Raw genomic sequence first — 11334 nt, 5'->3', positions numbered from 1 at the left:
GTTGTTTTACTTCCATAATTGGAAACGTCTTGTAAAGCGTGTAATAATTTAATTAATTTAATAATTTTGCCATTTAGCAGACGCTTTTATCCAAAGCGACTTACAATTACGAATTACAGGGACATTCCCCCTGGAGTAACTGAGGGCTAAGTGCCTTACCCAAGGGCACACTAGTAGTGGTGTGGCTTCAGGCGGGATTTAAACTCACAACCTTCCGATCCCAAGTCCAACTCACTATCCACTAGACCACCACTACCCCCTCTAAGGAAGGTGGGGGGGGGGAGGGGGTTGTGCGTGTAAAACCATGACTACGACAAACACTGATGCATCTACGCCCTCAGTTACCTCATGGTGCTGTCATTGTTCACCCTGACAACAGGCTATTTTTACAGAACTTGTCTGACCTCTATTTCAGAGACAGAGTGTGTGTACTTGTACTGTGTGTGTGTGTGTATGTGTGTGTGTGTGGGGGGAGAACGGGCTGGTTCTCAGACGTCAGGCCAAGCCAGTGAAGCGAGAGCTTCAGCACTGTAATTTAGGGCCCAGGGCCCTGGCCGAGGCACACTAACCAGACTGCATGCACGCGGGCGTGCAAGTAGTACACACATACATACACACACACACACACACACACACACACACACACACACACTACAAGTGAGACAACGAAATGTAGTTGTCTACATTGTAGTGCATGGTAGACAGTGCATGCAATAAGTATACCGTAGTCCTAAATAAATGAATAGGCCTACAATAAGTGTATGAGATGAATATCAATATGATATCTACAGTTGAACTGGGGCAATAGGTCGTGAGGTATTTCCCAAGATGAGTGAAGATTGCATTTCGACACAGAACTGGACGAACTTCCAGAAGGAATAAGTTGAAAGGTCGCAGACAGAGACAGTATCTGTCGGTTTCCCTCTGAGGGCCTTTCAGGATAAAAAAAAAAACTCTGACCTCAAGTTGTACAATGACAAACTTGCCCTTTGAATGTCAAACTTTTTTCAGAAGCTTTTTTTTGGAAGCTTAGAGTATGTGGCTCCATTTAGCAAGAATTAGGGTATTGTTTTGAGTACAGGGGCTCTTGCAAGATATCAGAATAAGCCTGGATTTTCCTTTAGCGACGTTGATGAAATACCCCCCAGGTACTCTTGCATGGGATGTTGTGTTTGGACACACCTTTTTTTAATTAGGAGAGTGAGGCAAGACTACTTCTAGGTCAGTAACAGCCATGACTATCTGGATCCGTTTGTGACAGCCCGCTTTGGGTTGGTTGGCGCCCATCGTAAGGCAGTCTTTCAGGCAGACAAACAGGGCCATTATTCCTCTCTCTCTCCAGTGGAATAACATTATCAAGGGAGCTGAATATCCTCTGGCTTTCAGAGCACAAAGGCTGCTATTGATCCTTCAGAATGGGCAAGAGAAACATAACTTGATGATGGGCATTTTCTCTGACCCCAACGAAAACCTCAAACTGTGGAATAGCTCAGTGAAACAAGAGCCCGGCCTCCATCACTTCCCTGCCTGTCGACTGAGCGCAGGGCTGGGCCCTTAACATTCCCTAGCATGAGACGCTGTTTGGAAATGTGAAGATTGAATGGAATTTTTAATGTCAGCATTACCTCGTTTGAGGCTTCCGCCGCAAAGACTCACAACGCTGTAACCGGCAGCTGCGATAGGATAGGCCGGGGCCAAGCCGTACGTTTTGATTGGTTCCAGCAGTCGCGCAGAGAACAACACCATCCATCTGCACAGGATAGGCACCACTTCCTCTATGGCTACCCCCCTCCCTCCCCTCCTACCCCTCCCTCCCCTCCCCTCCTCCCTCCCTCCTTCCCCCTCCCCCTCCTTGGATTTGTTGACCGCAGCGCGTTCTAAGCATTGTCTACAGTCTCTATGCAAAATCGACCTCAACATCCTCCCTTAACATCATTCCTATTAAGGCAAACGTTGTTACTCACAGGAACAACATGACAACATCACAAATAGCCAGGAAGTCAATGAGCACCTTGGCTAGCTTGAGACAAAATAGGCTACAGCAGCAGCCCCATTTAACTAGCTTGACAACAACAACAATGGGACTGGCATTCACTTACCATGTCATTCCATTACTGACACACATCCTGCCGGCTCCAGTGTGTGTGTATGTGTGTGTGTGTGTGTGTGTGTGTGTGTGTGTGTGTGTGTGTGTGTGTGTGTGTGTGTGTGTAGGTGGGGGGCTCCCCTTTGAAAAGCCAAACTGCAGCTGGATCCAGCTTTGAAAAAGAGAAATTCTCTCCAGCCTGTCCCTCGTCAGAGAGCAGAACCAGATTAAGGCTTTCCAGAGTCTCCAGATTGCCGGGCCCTGCAGCGGTCTGAGAGGACCCGGGAGTCCGGCTGAGATGAAGGGGACATGATGAAATGATAAGCTGCATGGCTGGGTCAGGGTGGTGGAGCACGCTAGCCTGTACTGCAGCACCACCGTGACACAGAGCTGACCTTGGGATCAAACCTTCCCTACCTACCCTGCCCATCCTGGCTTGTCCCATCTAACTGCCTGCCCTACCCCGTTTGCCATTCCAGGTACCAAGTTTATTGTTACGTCACATTACACACATTGTAACAGAGAACATTTATTAGGCTTCGGATCCTGACATTGCATTGCAGCACAAGACGTAGGGAATAATAAATCAAGCATACGGTAATTCAAGATATAAAAAGTGTCAGTAGTAGTACAGGACATAAGTGACAAAAAATGATACGCATAGAGTACAAGATAAGGTGGCAATAGTGCAGGTAAGACAAGACAGGTTACACTAGTGATGCCGCTAGAGATAATAGAGAGTTGTGGATTGAACTTAGGGTTACTGTAGTCCATGTACATGGGGTGAGCTTGGGGAAGATGGTCAATAGACTACAGTGGGCTTGTTCCACCCTGCTTCTCCCCATTCCGAGCTAATCCATCATTAAATACCTGATTATTTTATATAGGCTACTACAATTATGGAGCAGGTGGTCTCTAGTGATAGTTGTTTATCATTAACAGCGTAAGATTCTTCCTTCTTCTAGCATTATGACTGCTAATAGCCCCTGGTCCTAGCATAGATTACTTTTTCTTGCTATGACTGATGCTAGATAATTCACTTAGACAAATGTATGTGTTACTGTTAACATTTAGGCTAGCTGTAAGTCGCTTTGGATAAAGGCGTTTGCTACATGCCAGAAATGTAATGTAGGCCTAAATGTAAAATGACAGGCTGATCATAGGCCTATTCCTGTAAAACAACATCTAGCCTACAGTGGAGATGGGGAAAGGGTTATGTCATCATTCCAGTACTGTTCTCCAACAAGGGGTTCTGTCTGCAGAGCAGATGCTGGTCTGAACTGCATCCTCCTCAACTGATGATGACACTGCCTCAGGCAGGAGAAAGAGAGAGGGGGGGGGGGGAGGGGGGGAGAAGAGCTAGAGCAAGTATCAGAAATAGAGGGATAGAGAAAGAGAACCCTGACTCACGCTCTATTCAGCTACAGTAGCAACAGCATGGCAACAGTCACATTTCTGATGCGTGGCTTCTTCTTCAAGCGCACTCGAGCATAAATCCCACCAGAGCTCTTGCTCGCTCGCTCGCACGCACGCACGCACGCACGCACGCACGCACGCACGCACGCACGCACGCACGCACGCACGCACGCACGCACGCACGCACGCACGCACGCACGCACGCACGCACGCACGCACGCACGCACGCACGCACGCACGCACGCACGCACGCACGCACGCACGCACGCACGCACGCACGCACGCACGCACGCACGCACGCACGCACGCACGCACACACACACACACACACACACACACACACACACACACACACACACACACACACACACACACACACACACAACTCCAATATAGTGGCCCAATTATTAGACTACTAAGATCACTACTAAGATCATGGGAATTCCTAAAACAGGGAAAACATGGGCACAATTGCTCAAATTAGCCTAATTAGCCTAATATGAAGGTCATATGTTGACTCATAGCTAAACAAGCTATTTATAGTGTTAAATAGACCTGAGTGTAAAATTATGCAAATTGTTTTCTTCACGTTTCTCCATAGGCCTGTGTGGTATACTGGATGATCCATCTGCAAGCGGCCTATATTAAGGATTAAGGTGCATTTTACAGATGGTCTCAAGAATACACTGCTGTATGATAGATAAAAACACACACACTTGAAACCTTAGGGCCAGTTCAGACCAAAGATCCACGACGAGACTAGACCGTTTTAGAACGTTGCAACAAAATTTGACAACCACTTGCAACTGAAGACACCTTACGACGATCTGCGACAGGGGTAACTCAGACCGCTGCAACTAGAAGCTGGACGTTCTAAAACGGTCTCGTCTCGTCGCAGATCTTTGGTCTGAACTGGCCTTTAGACGTATGGATGTATTTGCTGGTCACTAAGCACTGTCATTTGACTATCCAGGCCAGAGCCCTCCAACACTACCACTTTACATTACAATGTCTGTATTATGTAATGTAATGTATGTATTACCATCACAAGAGCAGTGTAACAATAAGTAATAACAATGTAATAACAATAAAGTGAAACAATACAATCAGGCCTAGACAGGACTCCTGTAGGGTTAGGGTTAGGTCACAGGAGCACTGACATGTCAAGTGTGACAGTGACCTTTGACCTATAATTGTCACTTGCAAAGTGATGAAAGACCACAACAATGTAGGATGTGGGCTACTAGGCTAGCCTCCACTGGTGACCCAGACCAAACACATTCTACTAGGCTAGCCTCCACTGGTGACCCAGACCAAACACATTCTACTAGGCTAGCCTCCACTGGTGACCCAGACCAAACACATTCTACTAGGCTAGCCTCCACTGGTGACCCAGACCAAACACATTCTACTAGGCTAGCCTCCACTGGTGACCCAGACCAAACACATTCTACTAGGCTAGCCTCCACTGGTGACCCAGACCAAACACATTCTACTAGGCTAGCCTCCACTGGTGACCCAGACCAAACACATTCTACTAGGCTAGCCTCCACTGGTGACCCAGACCAAACACATTCTACTAGGCTAGCCTCCACTGGTGACCCAGACCAAACACATTCTACTAGGCTAGCCTCCACTGGTGACCCAGACCAAACACATTCTACTAGGCTAGCCTCCACTGGTGACCCAGACCAAACACATTCTACTAGGCTAGCCTCCACTGGTGACCCAGACCAAACACATTCTACTAGGCTAGCCTCCACTGGTGACCCAGACCAAACACATTCTACTAGGCTAGCCTCCACTGGTGACCCAGACCAAACACATTCTACTAGGCTAGCCTCCACTGGTGACCCAGACCAAACACATTCTACTAGGCTAGCCTCCACTGGTGACCCAGACCAAACACATTCTACTAGGCTAGTCTCCACTGGTGACCCAGACCAAACACATTCTACTAGGCTAGCCTCCACTGGTGACCCAGACCAAACACATTCTACTAGGCTAGCCTCCACTGGTGACCCAGACCAAACACATTCTACTAGGCTAGCCTCCACTGGTGACCCAGACCAAACACATTCTACTAGGCTAGCCTCCACTGGTGACCCAGACCAAACACATTCTACTAGGCTAGCCTCCACTGGTGACCCAGACCAAACACATTCTACTAGGCTAGCCTCCACTGGTGACCCAGACCAAACACATTCTACTAGGCTAGCCTCCACTGGTGACCCAGACCAAACACATTCTACTAGGCTAGCCTCCACTGGTGACCCAGACCAAACACATTCTACTAGGCTAGCCTCCACTGGTGACCCAGACCAAACACATTCTACTAGGCTAGCCTCCACTGGTGACCCAGACCAAACACATTCTACTAGGCTAGCCTCCACTGGTGACCCAGACCAAACACATGCTACTAGGCTAGCCTCCACTGGTGACCCAGACCAAACACATTCTACTAGGCTAGCCTCCACTGGTGACCCAGACCAAACACATTCTACTAGGCTAGCCTCCACTGGTGACCCAGACCAAACACATTCTACTAGGCTAGCCTCCACTGGTGACCCAGACCAAACACATTCTACTAGGCTAGCCTCCACTGGTGACCCAGACCAAACACATTCTACTAGGCTAGCCTCCACTGGTGACCCAGACCAAACACATTCTACTAGGCTAGCCTCCACTGGTGACCCAGACCAAACACATTCTACTAGGCTAGCCTCCACTGGTGACCCAGACCAAACACATTCCACAGTAGAATCCAAACTGCTGACAAAAAATAACACAGCAGCGCTAAATGACGAGCAGAACAATGGACACCAGTCAGAGGATACGAGGAACGGTCAGTCCCCCCCCCTCTCTCTCTCACACACACACACACACACACACACACACACACACACACACACCTACACACACACACACACACACACACACACACACACACCTCTTAGCCCAGTCTGTAGCCTTGCCCCTCCATCAATATGAGATGCGCCAGTGAGATGCCTCCAGTTAACTTTGCAGTCACCACGCATGGCATACGGACCGGTTAGTGCCCCACTTCTGGCATCTGTGGTGTGTGTGTGTGTGTGTGTGTGTGTGTGTGTGTGTGTGTGTGTGTGTGTGTGTGTGTGTGCATGTGCGTGTGCGTGTATCGGGACTGGCAGAGCAGTATACTGGCCCTCATTCCCCCTAGAATTCCAGCCTTTACACATGTAATGCATTAACGGACAGATGCATCTGCTCAACTACCCCTGTCCAAGTGAAAACTGTAATGCCAGTAATTTGTGGCCGTTTACATGCAGGGAGCACTCCCAAAAAAGGTGAGTAAGAAGAGTTATTTTAGCTTGCAACTAGGCCTAATTTTTTGGGTCTAGTTTAGGCCTGATAATCCGTTTGATTCAGCCTTGTTTTGTCTTGGTTTGTCAAACGCTAAAGGAAGTCAGCGCTGTAACCAAGGCAACTCAACACGCACGCTGGCTTCCTGCGCTGGTCTTCGGCTGAGGTTAAAAAGGTTGTATGGCCAATTGTAGTGGCACACACAAGGATAACCACCAAAGGCTATTGCACACACACACACACACACACACACACACACACACACACACACACCCTGAGCAGGAAACCGTTGTACAACTGTCAATTGATTTAATATCCAAAGCTCTACGCCTAAACCTTGTTTCACTGCCTTTAAGCCTTTAGGCAGGTTGAACCTCTCTCTGCCTGAGCCCATAGTACATCCTCAGTGGTTCCTGTCCCAGTGAGCCAGTACAACACCGCAGTGTTAAAGCTGCTGAGTGCAGTTTGGATAAGAAGCAGGATACACACCTTGTCAGACCGACTCTCTTCAAAGTCACTCTGACTAGGGATGGTTCTGTTTTCTGTAGTTATCTGTGAGGCAAAGTGGAAAAAGCAGGGCAGTGATGGATTGTGTGGCAGCCAACCAACCAACCATCAGAGGAATCCCCCGAATCATTTCCACAACATCTTCAAAACCAAAACTGGCGGCGTAATTTCCTCTTTTACAATGGTAGCTGTCAAGGATACGCAGCAACAATAGCGAGCTACAAATGACTCATTTAATGAGTTTTTCCCAGCCAAGCACGCATCCGCAACTGGCCTCGATGAAGAAGAGAATACAGTCTGATGAAGAAGAGAATACAGTCTGACCAGGCACGTGCCGTGAGCTTTTAGATTGGGTAAGCATAAGATATAGAAATACACGTAATTACACATACACGCTATCAGTGAACGCAGTTTCAAGGAAATGCAATTTTGATGCCCTAGAACCCGCTAATAAACTGTAGTGTCACTTTGTGATCAGATTACCAAAAACAAAAAAAACAGTTGCCAGTTTCGACTATATCAGGGGTGCTCATTGTTCAATCTTTTCAAGTAGCCAGCCTGCTGAAATCTACAAGTCCAGTTTCAACATCGCAAACGCACACATGCACAACACAGACACACACCGTTTCCATCCTCCATAGTAAACTCACAACACACTTTCTTCTCACACTTTGTCACACAGGCACTTGACATCACATCACAAACCCTCCCTCTCAAAGTACTCAAACCATATAAACAAGCACAGATCGCCACCAGCCTCGCGAATCATATAAATCATATAAACCGCTCATACCAGGCTTGCTGTAGCCCCAAGCGACTCTCCCTTTCTGGGTGTGAAGATCTGTGACCGGTGGCTTCGGCCGGCCTTTCCAGTCCAGTCCAGTCTACGAAATCCCTTTAGGTCGCTGACAGTAATGTCCATATTCACAAAATCAAGCAAGTTATCCTTATTGATTATTATTATTTAGATCGTTTGAGCTAGCTAGCGTAAGCTATTCTGCCGGGCGAGAGGTGAAATGTTAAGTGAACTTGAAAGTGATAAGAGCCAATCAGTAGCTCTTATCGGAATGAACGAACTACTGATTGGCTGGTAACAGGGCTGGACTGGCCATCTGGCATACCGGGCATTTGCCCGGTGGGCCGCGGTAGTTTTGGGCCGAGCCGACCGGCAAAATAAAAACATTTTAAAAAGTTTTTTTTTTTTTTTTTACCAGCCGGCCCGGCCGAAAGCTACCATCGAACGGCCCATAAATCGAAAGCTACCATTGAACGGCCCATAAATCAGGGACAGCGGCCCATTGGACAATTTTCTATACAGACACTGGGCTGGCCCAATCAACAGAGAGGGGGGGGGGGGGTCAGGGGTCACGCACGCACGCAGCACCAGACCTCCGTCTCAGTTTCGCGGTAGTTTTGGGCCGAGCCGGCCGGCAAAATAAATTTAGTTAGCCTGGATAGTTACTAGATAGATACTAAGAGAGATGGAGCGCAAAAGCACACTAAAACGGAAGGGAGGCTGGGAAAAACTTAGGGAGAAAAACAAAAAGAAACTCGAGGCAGATGCTGCCAAATGTGTAAACATTAGGGACATGTTTGCTGCACCCTCAAGTTTACCACAGCAGCAACAGCAACAGGTTGAAGAGGAGGCTAGCAGGGAGGAGCGGGAGCAGGGTACAGATACAGAGGTTTAGGGTTAGGGTTAGGGTTGAAGAGGAGGCTAGCAGGGAGGAGCGGGAGCAGGGTACAGATACAGAGGATAGAGAGGATACAGAAGAAGCGGGGCCGAGTCAGCCTGTAACCGTTGACCCGGTAAGGAAAATATAGGTATCTGTGTAGGGGTGTAACGGTTCGGCACGCATGTGTACCGCGGATCAATTGCAAAATGTAACCAAGTAATAATATTACTTAATATTAGTTAATATCCCTTGTAAATCACAATGTAGAGTTGCCATGAAAAGATAGACGCGACAGTTGCGTGCTTTGTTTTACTCTAAAGCGCAATGATAGGTTGATAATGGAAAAAATATCTAGAACAACAAGGCTGCGTTCGTAAATTCGCTCTGGAATCTGATCACTGAGTACACTGGTCTACTTGCACTGGTACCATTGCTTACTGTATGTAGTCGTCTTTGTAGTGGTTTGGGGGAATACTACAGTTTGTCATATGACTGTACAGCACAGTATATAAGACGAGTATATAAGGCAAGTATTTTTGTGCTGGTGGGTGTGGTCCGACCGATTGGGGTGGGCCTGTCTGGGCCAAAAATGCCAGGGCCTAATTTTTGTCCCAGTCCAGCCCTGGCTGGTAAGCATGCTTACCCTAGCCACATTAAACAGCGGGCTGAGGCATCGGGAAAAGAAAAAAAAAGTCATTTTCACGCATTCGAATGTACACGAGGGAAAGCAGAGAGAGAAGTGCTTATATGCAACGCAATGCAGAGTAGGAAGTGCTTACTCCTGCAGGTGGCGCTAAAAATGCAACGTCAAAATGAATGACTCCTGCTGCCCTGGGACCTAAAATACGACTCTTTTAATGAAAACAAACTGTTACATGCACTTTTATTGTAATATTTTCACGGTCCTTTTTTATTTTTTCGTTGGGTAAGCACTGCTTACTGTGCTTGGACGACACGTCCTTGAGTCTGATGAAGAGGAGAAGACAGTCCCCCTCCAAACACACTTTTGCCGTTTACCACACACACACACGCACACACCTTTTTAACCCATCCAGGATGGTGATGACACTGTAAACAGTGATAACTGGATAACTCAAAGATGATGTTCTGTATCCACAAACAGTCACAACAACTGAACAAGACTACACAACAAGACTACACAACGAGACACAACCAGCAACACATGTCGATAACGTCCTATACATCTACAACGTCGATCTGTGTAACGACCAGACAAACACACACATAAAGACAAACACACACACATAGAGCTTTTTAACCAGACACACACATAAACAACCAGACAAAACACACACACACACACACATAGAGCTTTTGCCTTTACGAAGAAAAGCAGCAGAAAACGGACGTTGATAAGCTAGCAGCTACCTTTGGTCTGGTCTCCTCTGCGCTGTCCGGAGAACACAACCTCCTCTGGTCATTCTTCTGCTCATAGACTGAGGTATAGAGTAGAGTCCAGGGAGATGTTAGTTGTTCAGTTGCTGACTTCAACTGCCAGCAGCTCCTCTTTAGTTTCTACTGAACGCCGAGAGTCACTGTGGTGCACTCTCTGTCTCTCACTCCGTCTCTCTCACTCCCTCTCTCTCTCTCTCTCTCTCTCTCTCTCTCTCTCTCTCTCTCTCTCTCTCTCACTCTCTCTCTCTCACTCTGTCTGTCTCTCTCTCTCCCTTTCTCTCTCACTCTCTCTCTCTCCCTTTCTCTCTCTCTCTCCCTTTCTCTCTCTGTCTCTCTCTCCCTCTCTCTCTCCCTTTCTCTCTCTCTCTCTCTCCCTTTTTCTCTCTCTCTCTCTCTCTCTCTCTCTCTCTCGCAGCTGTCTGTCAGTAGCAGTGACAGTAACAGAGCACGCGCAGGAGGAGCGGCAGGGGGCGCGCTCACGCGATGTATATCCACACACGCGCGCGCACACACACACACACACGCGCACACACGGGACAGAGGTGAAGGCAGCTGACTAGGGGGTTTAGAGAGGTGCCGTCTACTCACACGGTAAACTAAACCATTCATCTGTTCCAAACGTGTTTTATTGAGGTCCAACATCTTCATGCTCAGCCCTTCAAGAGAGTAGCTTAGCAACAGGGTTGCCAGATGGGATTGACAATTTCCAGCCCAACCACAGTCTAAAAACCGCCAAATCCACCAACAACCAGCCCAATCAAAACAACCATCCCGATCACAGGCAATACGCCCAATCTGGCAACACTGCTAAGCAACTGTCCTGTCAATGTCATCCTTGGTATCGTTGCGCCCTCTGCTGGAGAATTCAATGCCTGGTCATTTGGAGAAAAC

At 47.8% G+C, this 11334-nt stretch overlaps 1 protein-coding gene across 1 annotated transcript in view; it reads right to left on the bottom strand.

Moving 5' to 3' along the window:
• LOC308169801 (uncharacterized protein) overlaps nucleotides 1-10422 on the bottom strand; it is a 76301-nt gene extending 65879 nt beyond the window's left edge. Inside the window, exon 1 of the mRNA XM_080544547.1 lies at nucleotides 10417-10422. The gene's annotated coding sequence lies outside the window, so the exon portion shown is untranslated. The remainder of the gene's footprint in view (nucleotides 1-10416) is intronic.
• Between the last annotated feature and the right edge of the window lie 912 nt (nucleotides 10423-11334).

Source organism: Nansenia antarctica (genome assembly GCF_963989245.1).
Source record: "Nansenia antarctica genome assembly, chromosome: 14".
NCBI lineage: Eukaryota > Metazoa > Chordata > Actinopteri > Argentiniformes > Microstomatidae > Nansenia > Nansenia antarctica.
This window is presented reverse-complemented; position numbering and strand designations above follow the sequence as displayed.